This window comes from Bos grunniens, chromosome 2 (assembly GCF_055505025.1).
Source record: "Bos grunniens cultivar Pamir isolate PY7600 chromosome 2, Bosgru_T2T1.0, whole genome shotgun sequence".
In the NCBI taxonomy this organism is placed as follows: Eukaryota; Metazoa; Chordata; class Mammalia; order Artiodactyla; family Bovidae; genus Bos; species Bos grunniens.
The window spans coordinates 38,740,776-38,761,136 of NC_141166.1; the positions used below are offsets into that span (position 1 = coordinate 38,740,776).

Below are 20,361 nucleotides of genomic sequence, written 5' to 3' on the forward strand. Positions count from 1 at the left end.
CTTGATTCTCAATCTACAAGCTAAATGACATGCCCAGAGGCACCATGACAGTTCCAAGGCACTATCAAAAGACCAAGGAGTGGGTGGTTCCCCAATTGTTGGAATGATCCTCCAACTCATTACCCAGCCCACAAAGCTAACCACACCACATTTCATGGCCACAGCATACACCCTCAGCAATGGCACACACTCTGTGAACTGTGCTTCTCTCTGACTCCAAACAAATGTACCTCTTACCTATGTCTCTCACTGAATTTTTTTGCAATGAGACATCAAGGATCTGAGCTTCATTAGGTCCTGAAACCAGGCACCATGGGTTTTGGCTGGGCTCAAGTCCCAGTTGGATACAACTGACTGACTAAGCATAGTACAGAGTCCCTGCCACATGGGTTTGAGTCCCAATCTTAGGTAAACAGTTTCAAACACAACGTTCAGAAATGGAAAGATGATGACCTGCCCAATACTTTGTAAGCAGTAGCATAGATGGAGAGAAGAGCTGAAGGATGGGATGAAAAAGCAGTGGGGAAAATGTGCAGAGAAATCCCCTTCATAACCTGCTGAAAAAATCTGCTAAATACCTGACCTGTGCTCACAGTCTTCATTGGCCTGATCCTTGGCACAAAGAAGATTAAGGACAGAAGAACTCTCACCCACTTGGACAACAGATAATAAGATGCAGCAGATAGTGGAGCCTTCGGGACACACTGGGGAGTAGCCCCTGCTAGAGTCCCTCAGTTGCAACCACTGCCACTTGCCTGATCACAGAGGGTTTGAGAAAACAAGATACAAGAGATTGTAAAGGAATTAAGATTTTGTTAGCCATATGTTTTTCCAGCATAGGGGCGAGGACCTCCTACCTTAACCAGAGGTCTTCTAGAATCTGAGACTGAGCCGCGCAAGCTTTCTGCTGAGTTTGTTTTTGTTGTCCCGGTTTCCAGCACTCTGGGCTTCTTGTCACTTCCACTGTGCTGCGTTCAGCTTCCATCACGTGAGGTTTTGCTGAGTTGGTGTTCTGCTGTGCTTGGCCTCCGCCTCACGGAGGCGACCTAAGGTTATTTCAGCCAGGTTAAATCCGAGAAATGGCACCAGATATGTCAGGGGATTGTGTAATTTTCTTGGTTCTCGCTCATTGATTTGAATTGGTGGACCTGTGTTACAACTTGGTTACAGCTCAGTTTTATGTGGCAAATAAAGGATAGTATACCCTCAAGGCATGAGGATGGGCTGACCCCAAAGGAGAAGCCTCAATCCATCTTGGCTTCCTCCTTTTATACGTTTGTCTCCTACCCACCTTGAGCCTGCCCTATGCAAACTGGGCTAGCCAAGAAGGGGCCATGTTTATTTCACCTGAAGTTCTCACTCCAGTCCATAGGTTTTCTTTTGCTCCATTTTCATGGCCTTTCCCCCTTCTTTGTCTTTTAGTCACAGCCATTTTGGACTCCTTTTTCCTATTCTAAATACCTAACATATATATCAAATAATTATCAATAATTAACATAAGCTCTTTTTATATGTATGTGTGTGTGTATCACAGCAATATCTTTGATTTCTTCACTTAACTTTTCTTTAAATATTTGTGGTGAGTTCTTTCTGAAAATTTCTTTCAGAATTTAATATAAAAGATATTAGGGAGTGAATGATCATGGCTTTTATCTGAGCTTTTATTTGGTTGTCTGTCATCCTAAAGATGCATGTCACTGTATTGACAGGTCTAAAATAATTTTAGAAAGGTAAATATAAGAATTGGCCTCTTAACAAATACCTCGAATGTCATGAAAATGGCCTGCCTGAAAGGAGAAATTCGAGTTGGTCTCTAGAGACTCCCTGTGGCACAGCAAGAGAGCAGAGCTGAATGTGCAGAAGACTGCAAGCAGATCTAAGAATGTCATTGCAATGACCCAAGCCTTTGAAGTCGAGAGTGAACGAGGGATTAACGTGCTTCCAGAAGTAGAATAAAAGTGCTCCTCCAAGAAAAAAGACCCCAATTTACTTAATTACTGGCACTTATTATCTCACCTTGCAAGCTCTAATTATGTAAAGCAAATGCACTGGTGGTTCCCTTTAATAGTGCTATTTTGGAACAGGACAGCCATTAAATCACTTATTAACTGGAGATGTTCTCTGTCAGGAAGACTCCTCTAATCCAAGACGTGTTCCATCAGACAAGGGACAAAGTCAACAAATGAAAGGGTCATTTTCCAGAACTTCCAGTTTAACTCTACTACTCATGTTTTACGTAATGAGAAGTAGAAAACTATATTGAGTAAAATTTGGGGGGGGGGGGGGGGAAGAATGGTGTATATGCTTTTAAGAAATGCTTTAATAGGCATTAAAGTAACAGGAATGTTTTTACTACCTAACAGTGACTGGAAATTTCATTATGTAAATGATGAAAGATTTGATCCAGGAGGGAAGATATTCAACAGAGAGACTCTCCAAAGGAGAGTGGTGAGACTGAGTCAAGCTGTTTCCTGCCTGCATCCCATCAAGGCCAGCCCACTTAAAACAGTTATTTTTGGACCATAATTCTTTGCTATCCTGCCTCCTTCATATAAAAAGACGATGCTAGCTACACAGCTATAGCACTGCCTCTGTATAGGGGCATGCCATCTTTCTGCAAAATTAATCACTACATCAAATACCAAAAGAACTTTTCTAAGTGGTTTTCTCACCTCCCAAAAAGTCATTTTCTTCTTCACTGAAATTGAGCAGTCAGTTAATTTCTATTTACTCATCACTTACACAGTGACCCCACTATAGTTTCCTTGTCAATTTGCACCTGTTCAGCTAGCATACTTTTATTAAAGCTATTTATGGGGTGTGGAGGATAATTTCTTCTTACATTAAGAATGAATCACAGGATTATTTGAATGTGGCTTGTACAAAAGTGATATTGAATGATTTGTCTTGGAAACGAACAGAGATCATTCTGTCGTTTTTGAGATTGCATCCAAGTACTGCATTTCAGACTCTTTTGTTGACTATGATGGCTACTCCATTTCTTCTAAGGAATTCCTGCCCACAGTAGTAGATATAATGGTCATCTGAGTTAAATCCACCCATTCCAGTCCATTTGAGTTCGCTGATTCCTAGAATGTTGATATTCACTCTTGCCATCTCCTGTTTGACCACTTCCAATTTGCCTTGATTCATGGACCTAACATTCCAGGTTCCTATGCAATATTGCTCTTCACAGCATTAGACCTTGCTTCTATCACCAGTCACATCCACAACTGGGTGTTGTTTTTGCTTTGGCTCCATCCCTTCATTCTTTCTGGAGTTATTTTTCCACTGATCTCCAGTAGCATATTGGGCACCTACTGACCTGGGGAGTTCCTCTTTCAGTATCCTATCATTTTGCCTTTTCATACTGTTCATGGGGTTCTCAAGGCAAGAATACTGAAGTGGTTTGCCATTCCCCTCTCCAGTGGACCACATTCTGTCAGACCTCTCCACCATGACCCATCCATCTTGGATGGCCCCACACGGCATGGCTTAGCATTCATCTCACACGCTAGTAAAGTAATGCTCAAAATTCTCCAAACCAGGCTTCACCAATACGTGCACCATGAACTTCCAGATGTTCAAGCTGGTTTTAGAAAAGGCAGAGGAACCAGAGATTAAATTGCCAACATCCTCTGGATCATCAAAAAAGCAAGAGAGTTCCAGAAAAACATCTATTTCTGCTTTATTGACTATGCCAAAGCCTTTGACTGTGTGGATCACAATAAACTGTGGAAAATTCTGAAAGAGATGGGAATACCAGACCACCTGACCTGCCTCTTGAGAAATGAGGTCAGTATGCCAGTCAGGAAGCAACAGTTACAAATGGGCATGGAACAACAAACTGGTTCCAAATAGGAAAAGGAATACATCAAGGCTGTATATTGTCACCCTGCTTATTTAACTTATATGCAGAGTGCATCATGAGAAACGCTGGGCTGGAAGAAGCACAGGCTGGAATCAAGATTGCTCGGAGAAATATCAAAAACCTCAGATATGCAGATGACACCATCCTTATGGCAGAAAACGAAGAAGAACTAAAGAGCCTCTTGATGAAAGTGAAAGAGGAGAGTGAAAAAGTTGGCTTAAAGCCCAACATTCAGAAAATTAAGATCATGGCATCCAGTCCCACCACTTCATGGCAAATAAATGGGGAAACAGTGGAAACAGTGGCTGACTTTATTTTAGGGGGCTCCAAAATCACTGCAGATGGTGATTGCAGCCATGAAATTAAAAGACGCTTACTCCTTGAAAGGAAAGTTATGACTAAACTAGACAGCATATTAAAAAGCAGAGACATTACTTTGTCAACAAACATCCATCTAGTCAAGGCTGTGGTTTTTCCCGTAGTCATATGTGGATGTGAGAGTTGGACTATAAAGAAAGCTGAGCACCAAAAAATTGATACTTTTGAACTGTGGTGTTGGAGAAGATTCTTGAGAGTTCCTTGGACTGCAAGAGATCAAACCAGTCCATCCTAAAGGAGATCAGTCCTGGGTGTTCACTTGAAGGACTGATGTTGAAGCTGAAACTCCAATACTTTGGCCATCTGATGCAAAGAGCTGACTCATTTGAAAAGACCCTGATTCTGGGAAAGATTAAGGGCAGGAGGAGAAGGGGACGACAAGAGGATGAGATGGTTGGATGGCATCACTGACTCAATGGACATGGGTTTGGGTGGACTCTGGAAGTTGGTGATGGACAGGGAGGCCTGTCGTGCTGTGGTTCATGGGGTCACAAAGAGTCAGACATGACTGAGCAGCTGAACTGAACTGAACTGTACAAAAGTACAAAACTCCACTTTCTTTGTTTAAAAAAAAAAAAAGTTACAGCATTCCTATAGGAATAACACCAGGTCACATTTTTTTTCTAAATTTTTTTAAATGTTTGACCTCAAGCAAGATATTAAGGATAGGCTTCATTATACAGTGTATCTCTAATGTTTTATCTGTGAAACCTAAGTTACTCCAGGCTTTCTACCAGATTGTAGGAACAGATGGACAGACAATAACAGCAGAAAGCCAAATCTCACTAATGTCTCTTCCTCTACCACCATCACCTTAAGACAAGACCTCCAAGCTCCTACTTAGGGGGGTATTCCCCCCACTCTGCCCTCAGCAATGTTCTGGGGCTCCTCAGGGAACTCCAGAGGCATATGCATGTCCTTCCTGCCAAGCTTCATAACTGCCTTACTGGACACCTTAGCATGGTAGCACCTGCTGGATGCTACCAAATCTGTTGTGCCCTTGCCACCTTCCACCAGTACCCAGTGGGCACTAGCATGTCTGGTGGACACTCACAATTTGCCACTGTGCATCTGGTGCATTTGGGCATGTCAGCTGGGCACCATCATCTCCTGCCCCTATTGAGTCATTGAAGTCTTTTATATTTTCAGTGCAACATAGTTTTAGTTTAAAATGCATGAGCCAGGACTTCCCTGGTAGCTCACTGATAAAAAATCCACCTGCCAATGCAGGGAACATGGATTTGATCCATGGACAGTCCCACATGCCTCGGAGTGATTAAGCCCATGTGCCACAACTATTGAGCCTGTGCTCTAGAGCCTGGGAGCTGCAACAACTGAACTCATGTGCCGGAACTACTGAAGCCCGAATGCCCTTAGAGCCCGAGCTCTACAACAAAAGATACCACTGCAGTGAGAAGGCTGCACACCTCAGGGAAGAGTAGCCCCCACTTACCACAGCTACAGAAAAGCCCATGCAGCAACGAAGACCCAGCACAACCAAAAATAATTAGTTTTTTTTTTTTTTTTTTTTTTTTTTAAGTAGGAGCCAATGCCAAAGATGGAGAAGCTCTATACAGTCAGCAAAAACAAGACCAGGAGCTGACTGTGGCTCCGATCATGAACTCCTTATTGCCAAATTTAGACTTAAATCAAAGAAAGTAGGGAAAACCACTAGACCATACAGGTATGACCTAAATCAAATCCCTTATGATTATACAGTGGAAATGAGAAATAGATTTCAGGGCCTAGATCTGATAGATAGAGTGCCTGATGAACTATGGAATCAGGTTCGTGACATTGTACAGGAGACAGGGATCAAGACCATCCCCGTGGAAAAGAAATGCAAAAAAGCAAAATGGCTGTCTGGGGGGGCCTTACAAATAGCTGTGAAAAGAAGAGAAGTGAAAAGCAGAGGAGAAAAGGAAAGATATACACATCTGAATGCAGAGTTCCAAAGAATAGCAAGGAGAGATAAGAAAGCCTTCTTCAGCGATCAATGCAAAGAAATAGAGGAAAACAACAGAATGGGAAAGACTAGGGATCTCTTCAAGAAAATTAGAGATACCAAGGGAGCATTTCCTGCAAAGAAGGGCTGGAAAAAGAATAGAAATGGTATGGACCTAACAGAAGCAGAAGATATTAAGAAGAGATGGCAAGAATACACAGAAGAACTGTACAAAAAAGATCTTCACGACCCAGGTAATCACGATGCTGTGATCACAGACCTAGAGCCAGACATTCTTGAACATGAAATCAAGTGGGCCTTAGAAAGCATCACTATGAACAAAGCTAGTGGAGGTGACGGAATTCCAGTGGAGCTATTTCAAATCCTAAAGGATGATGCTGTGAAAGTGCTGCACTCAATATGCCAACACATTTGGAAAACTCAGCAGTGGCCACAGGAATGGAAAAGGTCAGTTTTCATTCCAATCCCAAAGAAAGGTAATGCCAAAGAATGCTCAAACTACTGCACAATTGCACTCATCTCACACACTAGTAAAGTATTGCTCAAAATTCTCCAAGCAAGGCTTCAGCAATATGTGAACCATGAACTTCCAGATGTTTAAGCTGGTTTTAGAAAAGGAAGAGGAACCAGAGATCAAATTGCCAATATCCGCTGGATCATTGAAAAAGCAAGAGAGTTCCAGAAAAACATCAATTTCTGCTTTATTGACTATGCCAAAGTCTTTGATTGTGTGGATCACAATAAACTGTGGAAAATTCTGAAAGAGATGGGAATACCAGACCACTTGATCTGCCTCTTGAGAAATCTATATGCAGGTCAGGAAGCAACAGTTAGAACTGGACATGGAAAAACAGACTGGTTCCAAATAGGAAAAGGAGTACGTCAAGGCTGTATATTGTCACCCTGCTTATTTAACTTCTTTGCAGAGTACATCATGAGAAATGCTGGACTGGAAGAAGCACAAGCTGGAATCAAGATTGCCGGGAGAAATATCAATAACCTCAGATATGCAGATGACACCACCCTTATGGCAGAAAGTGAAGAGGAACTCAAAAGCCTCTTGATGAAAGTGAAAGTGGAGAGTGAAAAAGTTGGCTTAAAGCTCAACATTCAGAAAATGAAGATCATGGCATCCGGTCCCATCACTTCATGGGAAATAGATGGGGAAACAGTGGAAACAGTGTCAGACTTTATTTTGGGGGGCTCCAAAATCACTGCAGATGGTGACTGCAGCCATGAAATTAAAAGATGCTTACTCCTTGGAAGGAAAGTTATGACCAACCTAGACAGCATATTCAAAAGCAGAGACATTACTTTGCCAACAAAGGTTCGTCTAGTCAAGGCTATGGTTTTTCCTGTGGTCATGTATGGATGTGAGAGTTGGACTGTGAAGAAGGCTGAGCGCCGAAGAATTGATGCTTTTGAACTGTGGTGTTGGAGAAGACTCTTGAGAGTCCCTTGGACTGCAAGGAGATCCAACCAGTCCATTCTGAAGGAGATCAGCCCTGGAATTTCTTTGGAAGGAATGATGCTAAAGCCGAAACTCCAGTACTTCAGCCACCTCATTCGAAGAGTTGACTCATTGGAAAAGACTCTGATGCTGGGAGGGATTGGGGGCAGGAGGAGAAGGGGACGACAGAGGATGAGATGGCTGGATGGCATCACTGACTCAATGCATGTGAGTCTGGGTGAACTCCGGGAGTTGGTGATAGACAGGGAGGCCTGGTGTGCTGCGATTCATGGGGTTGCAAGGAGTCGGACACGACTGAGCGACTGAACTGAACTGAACTGAACTGAATGCCATTCTCCCCTTACGTTAAATGTTATTAAAGAGTCCGTATACACTACTACTCTCGTCGTCAGTATTTTACAGTTTAAATGAAATTAGGCTTCCCAGGTTGCACTAGTGGTAAAGAACTTGCCTGCCAATGCAAGAGATGTAAGAGACGCAGGTTCGATCCTTGGGTTGGGAAGATCCCCTGGAGAAGCCAATGGCAACCGGCTCCAGTATTCTTGCTTGGAGAATCCCCTGGACAGAAGAGCCTGGAGGGCTATAGTCCATAGAGTTGCACAGAGTCAGACAGGACTGAAGTGACTTAGCACAGCACAGGTTTTGTTCAGGTGTGGAGCACTACATGACTGTACATTTGTGCCCAAATGTAAGAGCTGAGTAGTTGTTAGTTCTTGCACTGTGGGCCAACTCACTCGTAAAGGGCTTCATGTCCTTAGAGGAGAAGGCTTTTTCTTCCCACAAAGACTACTTTATCTTGATAGGCCACTGAGCCCTGAGCTCCTAGGACTGCATCTGCAAAAAAAATAATAAAAGGTGAAAGTGTTAGTTGTATCTGACTCTTTGCAGCCCCATGGACAGTAGTCTGCCAGGCTCCTCTGTCCATGGAATTCTCCAGGCAAAATACTGGAGTGGGTAACCATTCCCAGTGGGTAGCCATTCACTTGTCTGGGGCATCTTCCTGACCCAGGGATCAAACCCAGGTCACCTGCATTCAGAGCAGATTCTTTATTGTCTGAGCCACCAGGGGAGCCCTGGTGCACCTGCCAAAAGGAGGTGCTTTTTCTAGTTGTGCTAGTTTGCATAACAGTTCCATAAGGGTGGACACTAGGGTGGACATACCCTAGGGTGCATGCGTTCATTTAGTGGGGCTAGAGTAAGGAACCAAATCAAGGAATAGGCATCATGTAGGACTCAGAACCATCCTTCCTTCCATCCCCCAAACAGCAAACCTAGGCTTTCTTATTTAACCAATGTGTGGCGTGAGACTCCATTTTTTCCTTATTGAGTACCCCAGGAGCTTCTAGCTCCTCATGCAAAGAAACTTTGGGTGAGCCCTCTCACATAATTTATAGATATGACAGAAGCTAAAACCCTACTGTCATTAAATAGCCCTATATAGTATCTGAATGTTTGATGTCATTTTTATAAAATCCTTTCTGAAAAAAATATTTTCTATTTTGAATAACACCTTGCTCCATAATTGAAGTAAGAGTAAGTAATAAATATTGCCAGATATAAAGTGTACTTCTAGGGTCCACATTCATCTTGGACTGTATTCTCCTACACCTTAGATATGCCAGGTCCTATGAATGGAGTGGCAAAAAGTCTGGTGATACAACTTGTTCCATTACAGGTGGTTAAGCAACATTAGTTGACTTGATTTAGTCAGAGGAACATTAAATTCAACATCAGAAGACTTGGGTTCTAATTGCCACTGGTTATGGCCATAACCAGTTTTTGCTTGTTTGTTTTCACAGAACAACAGGTCTTTGTGTAATTAAGTATTTCTTTCTTTTCGGTTGCACTGGGTCTTTGTCGCTGTGCCAGCTTTCTCTAGTTGCAGTGACCTGGGGCTACTCTAGTTGTGGCGTGTGGGCTTCTCTCATTCCAGCACACAGCCTCTAGAGCGCAGGTTCAATAGTTGTGACACCTGGGCTTAGATGCCCTGGGGCAGGTAGGATCCTAGTTCCTTGACCAAGGATGAAACCTGTATCCCCTGCATTGGCAGGTGGATTCTTAACCGCAGGACCACCAGGGAAGCCTCTGGCCAGTTTACTAAGCTACAAAATGATGGCAAAACCAATTTTTTCTTATTTCACTTGGTTTTTGTGAATACCGAATGAGTATATTTGAGAAACGATAAAAGCAGTGGATAATGTAAATTATTGTTATCGTCTGCTATCCACAAGGACATAGAAAACATTTTATAATGAAAGGTTCTTTACATAATAGTGCTTAATTATATGGGGTCTTTTAAAGTATATAAACAGAAAAAATTGATATTGATGAAAATGTAGATTTAAATTTAGATATAATTTCCCCATTATTGCAGCATATTTTCAAAGACTAGTTTTATTACAATTAAATCTCAAAGTATAATTATTCCTTTCATTTAAAAATTATTACACAACTTATTAGCATCATGTGTATGCATATGAACAATTCATCTCCAAATCACATGAAATATTTGAAAAAATTCACTGAAGGTGTACTGTAGGCCCTTGATTCCATTCCTGACCAGTTGCATGAAGTTAAGCAGATTCTTTCTCTTCAGATCTTCCCTTCTGAATACTATAATTGTAAGAATTTAAATAAATAACTTCACCCAAACACTAGCACATAGTCTTGTGAACATGTTAGTAATAGGTTGCCTTAAGAAAAGCTGCACTCTTTCTTAGGACCTGGACCTGCTATAGATATCTTTCCCCATTTCTCCTTTAGGTAACTCATGAAACTAAAAAGATTATTTTCTCAGAGAGATATTCTGAGTTGGAAGAGGGCTGAACAGAGGCAAGCTGCTCTGGAAATAAGAAATAAGCTGGCTAAAGTCAAATGCACATTAGAGGTGGTAACAAGATAAGGTTAATTCCTGAAAGACTGAAATTGAGAGGGCCACAGAAGAACCAAAGTCAGGGTAAGTGACAGAGTACTCCTCATTTACCTCTAATGACATTTTGAAAATCTTTATCTTATTTATGTACTTATGTATGAAAGTAATTCCTTTTGCTCTGAACTTTTTGTATTTAGGGTTTTAGCCCTTTTGCTCTGAAAATCTTTTTGTATTTCTTATGCATTAGCTCTGAACTTCCAAACACCCAAGGCAAAAACAAAAGCAATGGACCATATCACTATCCTTATCTGCTAAAAGAAGCATTAACAGTTCTTCTGTATTGAAACATATATTGTATGGAAGCCATTTCCAAAGACAATCATGTCAAGAGTGTAGCAAAAAAACTCAGTAGATGGGTTGATGAGACAAATTTGTCAGTCACTCAGTCGTGTCCAACTCTGAAACCTCATGCACTGCAGTACACCAGGCTTCCCGGTCCATCACCAACTCCAGGACCTTGCTCATGTCCATCGAGACAGTGATGCCATCCAACTGTCTCATCCTCTGTCATCCCCTTCTCCACCTGCCTTCATCTTTTCTAATGAGTCAGTTCTTTGCATCAGGTGGCCAAAATATTGGAGTTTTGGCTTCAGCCTCAGTCCTTCTAAGGAATATTCAGGATTTATTTCCTTTAGGATTGACTGGTTTGAGTTCCTTGTAGTGCAAGGGGCTCTCAAGAGTCTTCTCCAACACCACAGTTCAAAAGCATCGGTGCTCAGCTTTCTTTATGGTCCAACTCTCACATCCATACATGACTACTGGAAAAACCATAGCTTTGACTAGACAGACCTTTATTGGCAAAGTAATGTCTCTGCTTTTTAATATGCTGTCTAAGTTTGTCATCTTTTTTCTTCTAAGGAGCAAGTGCCTTTTAATTTCATGGCTGCCGTTACCATCTGCATTGATTTTGGAGCCAAGAAAATAAAAATTTGTGGAAAGTATTAAAAGTAATTTCCTAGTTTCTTAAATATAGGAAAGTCAATTGGAATAGCAGTCAACTGTTTCTGTTAAACAATGTGAAAATAGGAAGACTTCTTTAAAAGTTACTCTTGAATTTCATACCATTCTTCACCCATGACCCACTATTTTATTTCTATATCATGCATCCATTGATTCTTATGATTTCTTGGTTTTTGTGTTTCTTGGGAAAGCTAGCAGGACTTTTGTAAACTTTTACTTTTGTATTTCCACATGAGGTTGCGCATAAATATACAGGGAAACCTCCATGAATCTTTCCTTCTTCCTCACCTATTATTGACACTTGTGTAACTATGGTACAGTAACAGAACCAGGAAGTTGACAATAGTATCATCCATAGAGCTTATTCAGATGTCATCATTTACACACAGATGTGTGTGTGTGTGTATGGGTCTATGCAATTTTATCTCATGTGTAGCTTCAGGTAACTACCACCACAATCAAATACAGAACTGTTTCATAGCCACAAGTTTCCTTCTTGCTACCTGTTGTAGCCATACTCACCCTTCCCTCCAATTCCTAACCCTTAACCTGTTCCCATCTTTATAATTGTGTTATTTCAAGAATATTATAAAAATGGAACCAAAGCAGCGTTGGCTTTTTTCACTCAAAATAATTTCCTTGTGATCCCTTCAAGTTGCTGTGTGTATGAAATTGAGATTTTTTTAAAATCTAAAAGAAGTCATCTGTCTTCAGAAGTCTTATTTGAAAACCAATCCATGTAATTGTGATTATCCTCATTTGGAAAAAAAAGAAACTACTTTTAGGTGAGACAACTATGTATTCAAGTATCTTGCTATTCCTGTTTTATTTACATAATACTGATCCTTATCTGTTCAGATAATCATACACAGAGAATCTGATTGGCTACCAAAAAAATCTTGTTCTTGTATCAGCCTTCTAGATTAATTAGCTCATATGTCTTACATTACAGTTCATTAGAGCATGCAACTGAAATTTCTATTACAAAAAAAATCTATGCTTTTTAAGGGAGATTACTTCATAAACATTTAGTCTCCAGCTAATGTAGTAAATGATGGGTGGCAACATTCTTAAAAGACAGGCAGTTTGCAGTAGAAGGTACTCTTCTTAATCTCTCTTTTTTAAAACTTTTTTCTTAATTTTTAAAAGGAATCTGCATTGAACAGAGACAGAGAAAGTGTATATCCTTAATCTTTTCAAGGTCCCTGCATCTTGTTACTCTAACTGAAATTTGGTCTTTCCCTGAGAACTCTGTGTCTCCCTCAGTATGACATGCTTACTTTCCACACCTCCTATAACACAAGGTCTGGAGATAAATTGAGTCACTTTCAGAACATTCTTCTCCCTCCTGGAACACTCCAGCTTTGAAGTTCCTGCCCTCAAAGCATTTCAACTGCTGTCTCTCCTTGCTGTCATCATCTGTGGATTTGCAGATCACTCACCCTCACAGGTGTTAAAGATTCAAATATCCATGAAAATGATCCTTCCAACATTCTGAACTCACAGTACCATGGCCTCTTCTACTCCAATGATCATGTCCTTTAATCTTACTTCAGCCACCTACTCACGTGGATATGCCCCTAGACATTGTCATTCTTCAGTTCAGTTCAGTTCAGTCGCTCAGTCATGTCCAACTCTTTGAGACCCAATGAATGGCAGCAAGCCAGGCCTCCCTGTCCATCACCAACTCCTGGAGTTCACCCAAACTCATGTCCATCAAGTCAGTGATGCTATCCAGCCATCTCATCCTCTGTCATCCCCTTCTCCTCCTGCCCCCAATCCCTCCCAGCATCAGGGTCTTTTCCAATGAGTCAACTCTTTGCATGAGGTGGCCAAAGTATTGGAGTTTCAGCTTCAGCATCAGTCCTTCCAATGAACACCTGAGAGAGTCAGTTCCTAGGCAGGTTGATAAGGAGTCTAGGGGTTCCCAAGGAGAGAGGGGTCTGGAATTCTCAAGGAGGAAGAAAGGACAAACTTTTTCTTTCTCCACATTCCTTAGGATTATATAACAATAATGTATCCTGCCTGAGGACAGTCTCTGGATTAAACCTTCTGTTATCTTAAAATGTAAATTATGGGAGTAGGTCTGATGAGGTCTTTACAACCTCCAGACATTCTTTGGATTCATTGGAGAGTATATAACTTCATTGTTAACACTAGCAAGCGGGTACTCTTTCTGTCCCCTTCTGATTTCTATATCAGAAGCTTTCTCTATCTCCTTTATACTTTAATAAAACTTTACTACACAAAAGCTCTGAGCGATCAAGCCTTGTCTCTGGCCCCGGATTGAATTCTTCTCCTCTGGGGGCCAAGAATCCCGGTGTCTTCGTGTGATTCAACAACAACCTTTCACACCCAGGACTAATCTCCTTTAGGATGGACTGGTTGGATCTCCTTGCAGTCCAAGGGACTCTCAAGAGTCTTACTGTTATTCTTAATAACTGCATATCCTCTAAAATCTCAGATTCAAACATCCTAGCATTTCCTAACTTTCTACCTCACTCACTTTAGTCACTTGATCCAATAGCTCTGCAAACCTCTGATCCCAGATCCATTTGATTCTTCACTGCCCCTTTGTGCCCTCCCTTCACACTTTATCTGGTTTAACTTCCACAGTCCATAATGATAATCACATCCCTGCATACCTTGCCCCTTTTTGAATACTATATCTGTAGTATTCACATGGCAACCTCAACCTTGGTGAAACCCATTGTTCAGTCTATATTGTGACACCTGCACAGCTGACAGTGGCTGAAAAACAGAGACTGGTCTGAATTTAAATTTGTGACCTTACATACCCTTAATCTAGTTAGTGTATTATTATGTTTAGTAATATTTTATACTAATATATTATGTTAATAATAACATGTTTCGCTCAGACATTTACTTTCTCTACTGGATGATTATCTTACACTTTCTTTTCTACTCTAAAATCTCCAACACTTCCTGCCTCATCTCACTCTCAGAGGACGTCCTTGCTTTCCATTTCACTGAAAGAATAAAAGAAATTAGAAGAGAGATTTCATAAGCACTCTTTTCCTCTCTGCCAGCTTATTCCTCTGCTCACGTATTTCACCTTTCCTCTGGTTACTATGGAAAAGCTGGCTGCAGCCACCTTGCTCACTTGTCTGTGGATTCCATTCCCCTTCATCCCCTCAAGAGTGTCCCTGGTGGCTCAGATGGTAAAGAGTCTGCATGCAATGCAGGAGACCTGGGTTCGATCCCTGGGTTGGGAAAATCCCCTGGAGAAGGAAATGGCAACCCCCTCCAGTATTCCTGTCTGGAAAATCCCATGGACAGAGGAGCCTGGCGGGTTACAGTCCATGGGGTTACAAAGAGTCAGACACAATTGAGCGACTAACACTTTCACTTCCTCAAGAACATAGTTTCTGCAATTCCTCCACTCATAGCATTGTTAATTTTCCTCTCTACTTGATCATTTTCATCAATATACATCCTTCTTATAATTTCTCCTGTGTATTAAAAAAAACAAACCCTCTTGACCCCACTGTCCCTTCTAGCTCTTCCCCAATCCTCTGTGCCCCTTCTCAGAGAAGCTCTTTGAAACCACTGTATCCACTACTGTCTTCAATTCCTCTTCTTCTTGAGCCTACTGGCCTTCCACTTTTATCACTCCACCAAAGCTCCTCTGATCAAAGCAGTAGTTCATCCCCTGCCCATTTCATAACTGAATTCTCAGCCCTTAAATTAATTGACCTATCAGTTGCATTTGACAAAACTGGTTCTTCTCTCCTCCTTCAACCACTGTCCTCAGAACTCTACATTCTCTGTTGTTGTCGTCTTTTTTTTTAATCTCCTCTTTTATGTTCTGAAGCTTAGACATCTGTTTATCTTTTCATCATTTACTAGAGGATCTCATCCAGTTTCATTACTTTAAATACCATCTATATACTGATTACCCCCAAATCTGTTCTCTAACATAGTTCTCTCCCCTGAACTCCAAGCTCATATACCTAAGTTCCTAGTGAAATTATTCTTTTGTATGTCTCAAAGTTAGCTCAAACATAATATATCCCAAACTGAAATTCTGGTTTCCCTTTCCAAAGTCTCTTCCCCATGCGGTATTCCCCATCTTAGTGAAAAGCTTTAGAATCTTCCTTGATTTGCCACTTTCTATTACTACAAACATCCCATCTATTAATAAGTCCTGTCTTCTCTATCTTCAGAATAGTCTCAAATTTTAGCCACTCTTCACTTCACCTCTGCAGATAGCAACCTGGTTTTCAAGCTGCCACTAGATTATATAACTCAACCAGATTATATAATAACAGTAGCTTCAGAAGTCACTTACCAACTTTGTCTTATCCATCTTACAGTGTTTTCTACAACATAGCTACAATTATCCTCAGAAATGAGATTATCTCACTTCCTGCCCAAAACCCTCCAATTCATTTCTGGTTTACTTGGAGTAAAAGCCAATAAGCTTACAAAGTCTGGTAAGGTCTTACATTATCTGGCACCCAGTACATCATTCAAACAGGGAGGTTTAGAGTTCTTCTCCTCTGTCCAACATTCCCAAGATCAAAATGGACTGTTATTTATCTTTGCCTGAGTCTGGCTTATAGAGCTCTGTCCAAAAAATAATATAAGGCATCTTTGGGGAGCTGGTCTCATAGCTCAGTTGGTAAACAGTCTGCCTGCAATGCAGGTGACCCTGGCTCGATTCCTGGGTTGGGAAGATCCCTTGAAGAAGGAAATGTCAACCCACTCCAATATTCTTGCCTGGAGAATCTCATGGACAGAGGAGCCTGGCAGGCTACTGTCCTTGGAGTTGCAAGAGTCAGACGCGACTTAGTGACTAAACTACTGCTACTACTTCATCATTTTCTTATCCCTAATCATTCTCCCATCTCCATATTCTCTACTAGCTCTTCCAGTCCCCTTGCTGCTTCCTGAACATGGTAAGCATGTAAGGACTTTATACCTGTTATTCCGCCATCTAGACACCACTTCCACTGGCTACATTCTTGGCTCACTCCTTTACTTTCCCTGATTCTCTCCTCAGGTGAACACTATCACAAACCCTAACCTCCTGTTGTTTTTGCTTCATGTATCACTTTAAACCTTATCATCTTCAGATATGCCATCGTATGCTTGTTTATTCTCAGCATTTTCCTTCCCTCACAGAATATAAGCTCTATAAGGGCAGGAACGATACTCAGCACCTTGAATAGGGCCTAGCACAAAATAGGTTCTCAGTATTTGTTGGAAAATATTTATTTCTGATGCAAAAATAAATAGCTACCCAAATTATTTCTAAGGATGAATAAATATACTGTATTTTTTGTTCTGTTTCGGCCAAGTTGAACACCTTGTGGGGTCTTAGTTCCCCAACCAGGGATTGAACCAGGGCCTTCAGCAGTGAGAGCACAGAGACCTAACCAGTGGGCCAACAGGAACTCCCTAGGCATTACTTTCAACACAAAGACTTGAAGGAAATATATTTATATTTCAGGTTAATTTAAAAAAAATTTTATCATTAAGCAATTTCAAGCTAACAAAGAAGTTGCAAGAATAATACAAATGACTCCCATCTATCCTTCAGTATACTCATAACCAGTAACATTTTCATAACACACAAGGCAATGAATTGCAGACATCACTCTCCTTTATTCCTGAACACTTTAATGTATATACTGGCTTCTTAATATCTTCCGAATTCAAAAGGAAATAATAAGTAAATTTTAAAAACCATAAACTGACTAACATGGAACATTATAAGCCCACAGTGCACTTCTTTCTGGGTTTATGAGTAATTAAGATACAAGGAGATCCAACCAGTCCATTCTGAAGGAGATCAGCCCTGGGATTTCTTTGGAAGGAATGATGCTAAAGCTGAAACTCCAGTACTTTGGCCACCTCATGGGAAGAGTTGACTCATTGGAAAAGACTCTGATGCTGGGAGGGATTGGGGGCAGGAGGAGAAGGGGATGACAGAGGATGAGATGGCTGGGTGGCATCACTGACTCGATGGACATGAGTCTGAGTGAACTCTGGGAGTTGGTGATGGACAGGGAGGCCTGGCGTGCTGCGATTCATGAGGTCGCAAAGAGTAGGACACGACTGAGCAACTGAACTGAACTGACTGATGATTATTAAAAGTATTTATATACTGAGTTCTGACTCAGTTACTTGATGAGCAGTCTATATTCTTTGTGTTATTCTCTCATAAGAGTATATTAAAAAAACCTAACAGTATAAAATAACTTGATGTACTTGGGCAATAAAAAAAAGATATGTTGTATAGAAAAGGTAATTTGAATTGGAGCTGTTTGTCTTATGCATTAATATTGCTACCAGAAAAGATAAATGCAGAGAATATGTGACAAGTACAACAAGAGATGATCACAAAGCTCTAGGAAAACATTTCAGTGATTTCAACAAATCCCTATAGCAGTTTCCAAGTAGAAGAGGTTATGTTGAAGAGAGATAAAAGGGGTCAGAGAGAAAGAGGCATTTGAGCTGGGGTTCCAATGAATAAGAAAAGAAAAGGAGCGAATATTTCCCCATAACACAGAGCAAGAGCAGAGGCACAGAGGTAAGAAAGTGAAATCTGTGCCCAGGGAGCAGCAAGGAGACCAGTCTGCTTGGAATGGAAATATAAATGAAACAGAGCAACACAAGAGAGTGGCTGCAAAAGAGGTGGGCAGGGCCTGATCCAGAAGGATGCTGCATATTGGCCTATGGGTTCTGAACACACAAAGTGAACAGAGAAGTGGGAAATGGAAAACACTGAAGGTATTCAACAGAATTTAAAGCACTTGGAATGGGGCTCAAGGAATATGTTTGGAAAAAGAGGAAATTGAAAAATATTTGTGAGAATATCTCGGTGATCCAGCTGTACTAGAGCTATTGGGAAGGTAAACTATTAAGGATTTGTTCAATGAATGAGAAGAAGTTATATGTTATCTTAACCTTTTAGGCCTAGATATCGAAAAATGGTAGCAATATTGTAATTAGGAACTACCTTAAAGGGTAATCTGATAAGAAACTGGACCACAGCATCTTTGTTCACCAGTTCACTAGCAGCTAGCATGGTACTTGGTGGTCTTTCAGTCCATATTTATTTTTAAAAAATGAATAGATTAGGATAATGAATTAAAAGATAGGTTTACAGCAAATTACATTTTAAATATAATTTTATTTATTTATTTATGTCTGTGCTGGGTCTTCATTGCTTTGCATGCTTTTCTCTAGTTGTGGTGCGTGGGGGCTACTCTTCGTTGTGGTGCTCAGGCTTCTCTTGGTGAGAACAGGCTCTAGGCAGCAGGTTCAGTAGCTGTGGCTCCCAGGCTTACAGCACAGGCTCAATATTTGTGGTGCAGGGGCTTAGTTGGGGCTTCCCATGTGGCACAGTGGTAAAGAATCTGCCTGCCAATGCAGGAGACATAAGAGACTCAGGTTCCATCTGTAGGTCAGGAAGATCCCCTGGAGGAGGAAATGGCAACCCACTCCAGTATTCCTGCCTGGATAGAAGAGCTTGGCAGGCTACAGTTCATGGGCTTAGTTGCTTCACCACATGTGGGATCTTCCTGGACCAGGGAAGGAACCCATGTTTCCTCACATTGATAAGCAGATTCTTTACCACTGAACTACCAGGGGAACCCAGGACAAATTATATTTTTAAGAGTGTATAGAGATAACCAGCAGACGGAAAGAAAGAACTGAATATTGGGGGATTGTCAAGTTTATTGTGAGAATCAGTTTGTGAGATTATGTTGAATTGATCTAACACTTATTGGATCTTTTTAAATTAACCTGGACTTGGTTTTTCCAGTGGTCATGTATGGATGTGAGAGTTGGACTGTGAAGAAGGCTGAGCACCGAAGAATTGATGCTTTTGAACTGTGGTGTTGGAGAAGACTCTTGAGAGTCCCTTGGACTGCAAGGAGATCCAACCAGTCCATTCTGAAGGAGATCAGCCCTGGGATTTCTTTGGAAGGAATGATGCTAAAGCTGAAACTCCAGTACTTTGGCCACCTCATGTGAAGAGTTGACTCATTGGAAAAGACTCTGATGCTGGGAGGGATTGGGGGCAGGAGGAGAAGGGGATGACAGAGGATGAGATGGTTGGATGGCATCACTGACTTGATGGACGTGAGTCTGAGTGAACTCTGGGGGTTGGTGATGGACAGGGAGGCCTGGCGTGCTGCGATTCATGGGATTGCAAAGAGTCAGGCATGACTGAGCAACTGAACTGAACTGAGATTAAAAAAAAAAGAATAGTAAACTACTGTTCCTACCCTGGATGTGCTAATGGTTTGTTTGACTGGAAATTCATATTCAGATTGTTTTTCTGGATAAAAGTGATCGTTCGATTAGATCTTCAAGGTAGGAAAAGACAGAAGTTTGATAGACTATTTAAGAGCACCTAATTAATGTGTGAGAGGAAGAATAACTAAATGAGAGACAAAGACTTCTCAGAGAGGTCAGAATGGAGAGATATAATGGAAAAACCATTATCAGGGGACTTCCCTGAGAGCACAGTTGGTAAAGAATCCACCTGCAATGTGGGAGACCTGGGTTTGATCTCTGGGGTGGAAAGATCCCCTGGAGAACAGAAAGGCTACCCACTTCAGTATTCTGGTCTGGAGAATTCCATGGACTGTATAGTCCATGGGGTCACAAAGAGTCAGACACACACACACACAAAAAAAGAGTCAGACATGACTGAGCGACTTTCACTTTCACTTTCATAGGAAAATGGAGGAAATGTAATGTCACAGAAGCCCGCAGATTTCAGTGCATGTGATAGTGTTGAG

The 20,361-nt window shown here is 41.2% G+C and overlaps 2 long non-coding RNA genes across 6 annotated transcripts in view; one reads left to right on the forward strand and one right to left on the reverse strand.

The window, feature by feature from the left end:
• The window catches only part of LOC147377918 (uncharacterized), a 147,085-nt gene extending 146,115 nt beyond the window's left edge, over nucleotides 1–970 (reverse strand). For both annotated transcript variants that reach the window (XR_015142493.1, XR_015142492.1), the window contains exon 1: nucleotides 858–970. This is a non-coding gene — a long non-coding RNA (uncharacterized LOC147377918). The remainder of the gene's footprint in view (nucleotides 1–857) is intronic.
• The window catches only part of LOC147377920 (uncharacterized), a 45,554-nt gene extending 25,698 nt beyond the window's left edge, over nucleotides 1–19,856 (forward strand). For 2 of the 4 annotated variants that reach the window (XR_015142489.1, XR_015142488.1), the window contains exon 5: nucleotides 19,377–19,856. This is a non-coding gene — a long non-coding RNA (uncharacterized LOC147377920). Of the gene's footprint in view, nucleotides 1–10,449; nucleotides 10,643–19,376 lie in introns of those variants that run through there. The other 2 variants (XR_015142490.1, XR_015142491.1) reach the window with 1 other exon arrangement.
• Nucleotides 19,857–20,361: the final 505 nt, after the last annotated feature.